The sequence below is a fragment of the Corvus kubaryi genome, unplaced genomic scaffold (genome assembly GCF_017639235.1).
Source record: "Corvus kubaryi isolate FWS band 111438036 unplaced genomic scaffold, C.kubaryi_AGA036_p1.0 66, whole genome shotgun sequence".
In the NCBI taxonomy this organism is placed as follows: Eukaryota; Metazoa; Chordata; class Aves; order Passeriformes; family Corvidae; genus Corvus; species Corvus kubaryi.
The window spans coordinates 6,643,627-6,653,742 of NW_024582054.1; the positions used below are offsets into that span (position 1 = coordinate 6,643,627).

Consider the following 10,116-nt stretch of genomic DNA (forward strand, 5'->3'; position numbering starts at 1 on the left):
TGTCCAAAGGGACCATTTCAATTCAAAGCCCTCAACCTCCCACTCCCAAAACCACAAAATGTCATGACTTCTGCTCTGAACCTCATAACAGTCACCGGTAGCTGGATATATCAATACTGGCTACTAACAGCCCCTTATTATTTCCTATCACCTGTTACAAGCTCTTGTCTGTTCAACGAGACAAGTCTCCAGGTCTTGGTTCTGCAGGAATTTCAAAACCCTGTACACAAGCTGCCAGTGTAGAAATTGCCAACTTGTGTTGGCTGTTCTACTCAGATGCAGAAAAGAGGCCTTTCCAGGAAGAGGAGAGCATATAGTCTTCTCTTCTGGACTCACTCAGAAAATAGCAAACAGAATCTACATATGCTTTGGAAAGTAGATATCCTTTGAAGACCTGAGCTGCAGTTTCCCCTCGCAGAATATTGGAAATGCTTGTAACTTTATGCAAATTCATGGCTTAGAGTTCATCTTTGAGATTTTGGGTTCAGACACAGTGTGAGACTTCGCCTGAACCACAGCAGTTTCACCTAGTTGCCACATGAAAGCATCGATTGCAGCACTGCAACCAAAAGTCTTACAACGTTTGCCAAAACTCAGATGAACTCCTGAATAAACCTGGCCTTAACTATGAATGGTTCAGGCTTTCACTATTAATGTGGTGTCTTTGTACTGCAAAAGTTGTTGCAGCCATTGCCTTTGCTTTGCAGATTCAGTGTGTATATATATATATATCTATATATCTATATATCTATATATCTATATATCTATATATAGATATATAGCTATATATATCTATAAAACCAGCTAAATACAAATTAAACTATGTACATTAAAAATTAAAACATAAACCCTTATTTTGTGATGACTAGTTTTCTTCCCTTTTAGTAGGTCATGAATATTTTCTGGCATGATATGTCACTAGCTTATAACTTCATTAAGCTGCAGTCCATACCTTACCCTTTCACTAGATCCCTGAAAAGAACTTTTGTGTGTGCCAAACAGATATCCACTTGGTCTGTGGCTCTTGAAAGGTAAATTGCCAAGTTCCAACAAGCAAATTAAGAGGTGCAATGAGAGTTAGCTGTTGCATTCTATCAAATCCTGCTACTGAATGTGTTGAAAAGCTTGCCCAGAGCCATGGCCTCACATATTTATGGTATGAATGGGAGACACTTGGAGCTATGTATTGCCATAGTTCCCATTTCTTTTGTAATAAACTAGCTCAGCAGATGTAGCTTAGGTAAAAAGGAAATTCAAAGTCTCCTACTCAGAGACTAACCAAAACAAAGTTCTCCCTCCAGTCCTCTGTCTATGAGCCAAACTCAGAGCCAGACCTTACTTGTACTGATTAGTGTTTTATTCTGTGTGTAACCCAAGGAAACTCAAAGGGTTCCCAGATGGAATAAAGTGCTGCTTAATAGCACCGTGTAAGTATCACTGCCAGAATGTGGCACAAAAAATGTTTAAAAAATCCAACTTTCCATTTATAACACAATACAGATTAAATCATAGCAAAAGTTTTCCAAGTCAGTTGCATCATTCTCTTCGTTTATAAGTTTTGGTGCTGAAGACATCAGTTCTGGGTAGCTTAGCTTTTCTTTTATTATAGATTTTTCAGTATTAGTAACTAATTCACATCAAATAATTCCATACTTGTGGCTTAACCTGTGCCTATGTTCTACAGGCTTCAGAGTATTTAGTATCACATTTCTGATGTGATTTACCCTGCCTATTCCACCTGTGTAGTAAAGTAAAGAATTAAGATGTTCTACTGAACTTTGTTGATTTTATTTAGCCTGATGGGTGCACAATAGCTCCAAATTAAAGCAGAAGCAAAAGATGAGCCCAAGATCTACAAAACAGCAGAACCTGAAGGATCATGGATTAAACGAAAGACCTCTAACAAAGCTTGTACTTTGATCCAGCAAGGTGGTGGTGAGGGAGATAACAATACACATTTTTGTGCTTGTTGATACTTTCACTCATGTACTGTACCAAGATGTTTCAGAAAACATTGATTACAACTTTCTACACCGTTTTTTCACAATTTACATAACAGCATCTGAATCTCAAGAAAAAAAGGCTTTCTATATTAATCAGTAAAGGCTAATAAATTTACAATTCAGCTTCCATTGAAGTCTTCAGAGAACTTCTGTTGCCTTTGTGGGGTGGTAGGTTGGCCCTTTAGCATACCTTTCATGCCTAACAGTGCATGAATCTTTTGTATTTCTAGCTTTATCTAATATTGTTGCTTAACTCAATTACATATAAAAGTGCAAAGAGTCTCCTCACTCTTCGCAGCTTAACCCACCACTTGTTGTTACTTGTTTATGACACATTTTTCTACTTTATAGTCTTTAATCTGAAATTATATCAAGTGCTGTAATAAAACTGAAAGAGATAATATCTATGGCATTTCCATTCCTCTGCTCTGGTGATAACATTATTTAACAACACTAGGAAGTTAATTAAGAAAGACCTTGCTGTCATAAATCCATGTTGCCTTCCTCATTAAATTAGGCTTTGCAATGTATTGCTGAAGTTCAGAAAACTTTTCTGGACATTCAGCAATGGGTGCTTCACTAAATAGTCCACAATATGTTACGTACTCTTTTACAGGATGAGGATCTATTTAACACTAATGCTTCTGGGGTTTCACATGTTTAGATCAGATTAATTCTGAATCTTCCTTTCCTTTGAAATCATTAGGAAAATATTTCTGCTTTATGGATATTTAAGGTATTTAATCTTTTCACAGCCATGTTTGCTCTCATTTACATGTTATATTATCCCTATTCTGTGTTTCCTTGAATCCTTGATTTATGCAGTTCTCCATCCCAGCTAACAGAAGCCAGCTACTGATTGAATATACTAGTTCCTTGCCCATTATCATTCATCGTGAACATGGGGTTTTTCCTATCAATTGTAAATCCTGTCTATAGTGCAGAAAAAAATGAAACTGGGCTTTATCTTCATGGCTTTGTGAACCCTGCATTCTTTCATAATGCATTTGTAAACCATTTTCTGTAAGAATTTGGTTTAGGGCAATCAAAAAAGAACCAGCTCCATAGGTTAGACAGGGGTTCAAATTCAATTAAATCAGCCCTGTAGGAACTGATTCCCTGAGTGTATTGCAAAGCAGAGCACTGGGATTGTTTGGGACCAGATTTGTGAAAATCCTTATGTGGTCCTGAACTTTTCAAACATGTAACCTGAGATTCTTTAGCTTACCCAATCTTGAAAAAAGAATTGTTCAGTGAGATGACTTAACCATCAAAGATGGTTGTAACTGTACTGTGTGAGTATCACTGTTTAATATTTAATGCTGTTTCCATTCCTCTGACTATATGATTCACAAATTCCTGACCCAAATTGGAAAGGCTAAATAAAAAGATCTTGTATTAAATGACCACCTGCCTCAGTCATAGCCAGTAATTTAGGCAATCATGAAAAAATATTGCAGAAATTAGTAAATGCAAAATTTGAGAACTGTCACATACCTGAATCTGGTATCTACAACAACCCTTTGTTTGAAGTACCTTACATCAAAACCAGTGACTGTATAGGGTCAGGAGTGGATGTTTGCATCCAAATTGTGTTGATGGGGCTGATCTTTAGCATAAATAGATACTTCTGATAAGCCTGCCAGTAGGTGAAGATTCACATTTTGAAGAAGAATAATCTAAGGCTCACCAGACAGTTCCATTTTGCAAAGCCATTAAAAGGGACACAGTTCTGCCTCCTGATATTAATGAAAGGAACACTATTTTTAGTAGTGCTGATTATTTTCTTGACTTGGATTAAGTAAGGTGTTCTCACCCCCCCCCATTTGCTCCAGGTCTTTTCTCAAGAGATTAACAAAGCAGAACTTGATGAGACACTTCATTCTAAATAAGAAAGAGAACTATTTAGAAGTAATCTTTCTGTTTTACAGCTTAACTTTGTTCATCACTTCAAGGCCTTCTCAATATGATTTTTACTTCAGGGTTTACAGTATTTTTATTTTTGTTTGCCTCCATTACTTCTGAGACTACTTTACCATACTGATTGTTTAGTGGTTTGAAAGACTGTCTCCCTTAGCTTCATTGCAGATTTTGGTCTTCAAGTATTGTCTTTAATTTTACTTCTTGTTGGGCTATATCTGTTTGTTCTAATATGCATTCCATATTGTCTTTTTAGTCTTTGTCTGCAATAATTGTAAGATAGTACAGACAACTCTTAAATATTTGTCTGAAATATGGATTTTGTATTTCAGAAGCTTAAAATAACGTTTTGGTATGTTTACTGAAAGGTTAAGTTTCTTAAATTAGGCTTCAAATCAAATTCTAAGGAATATAATGGCAAAACTCTTACTGACTCAATGGAAATAGGATTTTATATCCAAACATCTAGAAGATCACATACAATATCTAGGAGAAGAAAATTGCTGTAATACTGTTTGGTTTTATTACTACGCATTGTGCTTTATGTCTGGAGACTGACCTGAAAACCCATTGGTCCAATATCACTGTTCCTCTCTCTCCAGTACTTTCTTGTTACCTAAAATGTATTTTTAAATCTTTTCAATCATTTAATCTTTTCCATAGCTACCAATTTTACCTCTTTTTAATCTATCAGCAAAATTTAAGTCAAACTTTGAGTGTCTCTCTCTCCTGCAATTCATTCTGCCTTTCAACTGCAACAGAAATATTTTCGGTTAGCTAGCTTTAGAGTCTTATAAATAGCAACCATAATATTTTCCTGTAGCACAGTTATTGCTGCATTTTCTTTTTTGTTGCTTTGTTTGTTTGGATTTTTTAAAAATTCTTTTCTACCTTAAAAAGTGCACCATGAAATTCCTACCATCCCAATCAGATATTCTTCCATTTTCTCCATAGATTCTTTTCTCCATTCATTATGTCAGACCATCCCAGTATTTATCCTACTTTCAGGGAACTCACTGCCTGAAAATTCAGAATTAAAAGACCAAAGTGTCTGTTTATTCTTATGTGTCAAAACCCCTGAAATGTTTGATAGCTTTGCAAGAAATTGGGACAACAATCATATATTAATATTTTCATTAGGAACCGCAGTTCTTCTTCACAGAAAATAGAGCCAAATTGTACTTGATGTGTGATAATGTTTATTGTCACCCTTCTTGTCCATGTGAATAGTCACCATTTTCAAGATTGCTGTACGGGCTACTTACCCTCCTTTTAATTTACTTGAAGGAAAATTTTCAGGGGGAAAATTTTGCATAAGAGATTGCAAATTGTTTTTCTTCTGACAGCACCAAAGGGTATGGTTTTCTGTCATTGTTCTGTTTCCATTGCAAAGATGGGAATTTTTTCTACCACTACACTGCATATCACTTTATTAATCATCTTTCTTCCCTTCCTTAGAATATCCATTTTTTCTCTGTAAATGTGCTTCTCAAGCTTTCATTTTGCAAACCACACATCTGGTCATCTTTCTTTTTTGTTGTGTCTAAAAGCAGCCATATGTCATCAGCAACCCTCTCATGTATATTGAACTTCCTTAGCACATCAGCTTGTCTCTTTGAATGTGTTACCTGATGTCTTTAAAGTGGCAAAACACAGAAAAGTGGGTCCTCCTAGTCTTTTGTTCATCAGACAAGAAAGAGTAAGGAATATGGGAGAGACAGGGTGTTTACGCCATTGTTCCATATCTATTCTAGCTTTGCTTTTTAATTTCTCCTTGCCTTAGTTCAACTAGCAGAATATGGCTCAAATCAGCTCTAGACTATCCAGCACTTAAGTATGGCTTTCCTTCATTGATTGGGAGGAGCCAGGGCTGCCAATGCTGGTGTGGTTTTTGTTAGATCTTCCACAACAACTCTGATTCTTCAGCTAAGTCTGTCTGTCCAGGTGCTTTATTAGGTGTTCACTGTTTTTAACATGAGTGGTCTTCTCTGGGAATTAACAGATATAACAACAGTCCTTCTGCTCGGGAAAGAGGCATTAAGTGCTTGAGAACTATTACAATGTGTCTGGCAGCATGTAAGCAAATAACAGAGAAGAATAATGATACTAAGAGATCTAGATCAAACAGGTAAACTTTAATTAAAGCTTGAAAAGCTTTTGGTTCAGGAGATACATTCAGTCTTTTCTAAAAGCATGCTTAGTAAACTTGGTTCTGTGGTACTGTATGTGGAGGTCCCTCTTCTCCTTCCCCATTTAGAGTGGCATTACATAGTTAAGACATTAAAAATGTTTTAAAGTGATGAGATGGGTGATATCTGAAGTAACTAGGACCATGATTTAAATGTAGCCCTACCAATGCATAGTCTGTCAGGGGAACGGGCTCAGAGCACTTTCTGTTGTTGAATGTTGAAAATTCTGGAATGCAAGTGCTTCCTCTGCTTCCTAAAAGAGTTGCAGTCTCACAGATAATCAGAAGTGCACCCATTTTGGAGCTCAGTTCATTATCTGAAGCATGGCTTGATCATCCACAGATAGAGGACCAAGTGTCTTGTGGCACTGCTATTTGACCATCCGGTAGCACTGAAGAGTTCATGAGATACCCATGGTTACCTTGGCAATAAAGTGATGAGATAGTAGAATGGGAATTTTTAGAGCTGGTGAGATTTTCTTTTTTTATGACTGTTAACTCATTTGTTACTGAGATTAACGTTTAAACAGACAATTAGGGAATGCTTTTAATAGGCTGAGAAAAGTTAAAGGATGTCAGTGTATTCTTTAATCCTGCCTTTTGAAACAATCCCTAGCAGTTTGTACTCATTATGCCTTTTAAGAGTGAATAATTTAGATTCTTCTTATTAGAAACTCCCCTTTATGTTCCTTCCTCTGAATAGAATTTTCTAAATAAGAAAATAAACTAATCTTATATGAAATTCTATAACCTGTACCTCTGTCTGAGTAAAATTATTATGTACGTATATATAAACTCCCAAGTCTACCAAATCCAACTATGCTGGGCATAAGTGTCATTTAATTTACTGGAAGAAAAGTGACCACACTTACATTGAAAAAAAAACCGCTTTAAATTACGCAGGACAGTGCTGAAAAGGCATCATTAAACATCTTGACATTTGCGATGCTTTTGGCAGGGTTTGGGTCATGAAATCCCAGCCCTTATATGTTCAGAGCAAAAGGAGCCCTGTCACACCCTTCTTCAGTACATACCTGTGCATTTAAGGCTATAAATGCCTGCACAAGATTTGCAAAGCAGGTAAAGCTGTTAATTCATCTCAGGTAGTTACTTGATGATGAAGTGACTTATCATCATTGCAACCATACTAGAATGTGTATTCCTACCAGAAAGCTTAGCCACTGCAGGGGCGACTGGACTCACATCTCCCGTCATCCAGCAGTGTATAGACTAAACTATAACTTTTAGTAAGATAATATGGAAACCGACAACAAATTATTATTTGTGGTCTTTTTCCAGTTTTCAAGTGCAAACATACCAAAGTTTATTTTAAATCTGAGCCAGTCAGACATTTAGTAATATAGATCAAAGCAGAAATGAAGGCCTCCCATGCTTATTATTTCAATATGATGTCTGTTCTAATAAAGTGTAAGAATGCCTGTGATAGACTAACTAGTAGGAATTTTCTGGTTCTGTAGTTTAGCCTTAAATATATACATGTATTTGTAAATTAATCAGAAACATATTGTCGTGGTTTCAGTTCCTCGGAAAGCTGATTGTTTTCAATCCTTTCTTTAATCTTAGAAATATGGTGGCAGTCTGCCAGCACACTTTCAGATAAACAGTCCACTTCACATTTAAAAGCCGTAGAATCACTGATGTTGAAGGGGGGGAAAAATCAACAGAAAACAACACCAGTTTTCGCTCTCTCTGTCTTCCCCAAAATGTAGAACATTATTTAAACAAGTTAGAGTTGTTGTGCTATTGTCCCTCACTCTTAATTAGAAATAATAAAAGCCATCTGTGCAAGGTGAATTTTGATAAGATCTCGGCTTTTAAGTGTTTGTTGATCTTGTGTGTACCAATTTTCAAATGTCTTAATAGCTCCAGGATGGCTATCACACTGAGTAGGCTCAGTGATTTCCATCAAGCTCTGTGCTGCTGTTGAATGCAATTCACTTTATGCGTGGTTATATTTTGACTGAAATTTTAAAAACATACTATTCCTTACAGTACAATAAGTATTTAACGGGATGGAACTGTTTCCATTTGGAAGAGTTATTTTTTAGTTTTTTTTTTTTTTTTACAACAGCAGCTCCTCACAGTTTGGGATTAAACACAATTACAGTGAGGAGTTGTTTTACATGAATTGCATACTGGACAGCATTTGTGTGGCTGCTTTCCAAAGGCAGAATTTTCTAGTCTCATTTTCCCCATTTTGGGGGGCCCACATTCAGGAGAAAGAACCCACCCCTCAACCCAGAAGGGGAAGGCTCAGAAGTGATTGTCTCGAAGCCTGGAAATGGAAGACAGGATTTCCTTTCTTTCAACCTGTGTTTTCAGTCAATTAAAATTTGTACTCAGGGCTTTTCGGTTTGAAGCCACCCCTGTGTCTGTGATGAGCAATCCTTCTTGTTTGTGCAGTCATTCATTATCTCCATTACCAAGAGGAGAATAGAGGACAATTACATTGTTTGGACGAATCAGAGTGTTAGGAGGAATATTTATCATGGTGGCAGAGTGCAGCACCTGACAGCGCACGATTGATGGCCAGGAATGAGTGTGAGTGGCCAAAGCAGTCTCATATGATGCAAATTACTGACTGTGGATTCCAATTTATCCTGTTCATTTTTCTTGCCTTTGCTGAAGACTATTAGTGGTTTTTGAAGCAGTGAAGGGGTCATTACTAATGTGGGCTAGAAGCAGGAGGGGGAAGGAGGGGAAAAGCCTTCTGTAATTACACAGCCTTCAAGAAAAGGCTGCAGGCCTAGCCAAAAAAGTGTCAACACTTAGCAATCAGAAAAATTTATTTTCTTTTTATCCTTAACCCATATTAACTCAACATTATCATCTTTCTTTGTTAATATTTGAAGAATATTAAAAGCTTGACTTCTATATTAATACAGGTCTCTTTAACCCTTTTTGCTGTGAAGTGATGTTGCTTTGCTAAATGTCAATTCATCAATGGCATTAAACAGTGCCTGCTTTTAAAAGTGTAGATAATGGAAAATTAAATATTCAGTCTTCTTAAAAAACTAATTCTAGATGACTGATTATTTCTTTTACAGAATAGTAGGTAGGGCATTGGAAACATATGAGAAAAAAATTATTGAAGTAGAGGTGCAAGAGGTTTCTGTGTTAAAATGTAATGTCAGTACAGGAGAAAATCAGTTTTATTTGGGGTGTTTAGGTGGTGTGATCTGTAAGCAGTATCAAAACCCCCTGAAAGTTTCATTTTGCTGTATAATGAATGATGTACATTTAAAACATATGCATATTTAATTTAATGCCTATTCAAACCCTACTTAGTCAGCTCTCTGGGGGTTATACATGAATTAATGATCTCCAAAAGCTTCTCCTAGCTATCACGATAGAGCATATTGATTATGTGCATAGTAGGTGTATAAGGTTTCCCCAAAAAGCTCTTTGTGAAGGAAAGGGAGAGGCAAACAGGCAGGCAGGAAATAAGTTTAATTCTGTTTATTTTATTCATCTGAAAGTCAAACTTGGAGCCATGAACTGTGGTTTTCCCCTCTAAGTTGTAGGCAAGCATCAAGTAATTCACTCCTTGCCCCATAAAAGGTTCAACATATATATTGGCAATAAACCCAAGAGTAATTGAATTGGTTGTCATGACTCCTAAGAACCAGTGCTGAACACATTGTTCCTACAAGTTTAAAATCTATACATTCAGAATCCTCTGTTCAGCTAAGTAAGTACTGGCACAACTTTGTCCTCAACTGCAGAGAAAGATTAAACTGCTAAAGCACAAGGGCCACAGTTTGCCCTTTTTTTTTTTTTTCCCCAGGTACATTTTTCTGCTGTATAAAAAAACCAGACAAATTTGAACCACACAGAGGCTCTCTAGTAGCATTTGAATTCAGCTAGAGTTTTCTTCTTTATTTTTTTTTTTAAATCCAACACATGAATTTAAGAAATAAGAAATCTATAGTGATATATTTGCATATAAGGGATATTGCTTAATGACATATGTGTTTTGCATAT

At 36.4% G+C, this 10,116-nt stretch overlaps 1 protein-coding gene across 9 annotated transcripts in view; it reads left to right on the forward strand.

The window, feature by feature from the left end:
- Positions 1-10,116, forward strand: part of MEIS2 (Meis homeobox 2) — a 172,879-nt gene that overhangs the window by 99,878 nt on the left and 62,885 nt on the right. The gene's annotated exons all lie outside the window — the stretch shown is intronic.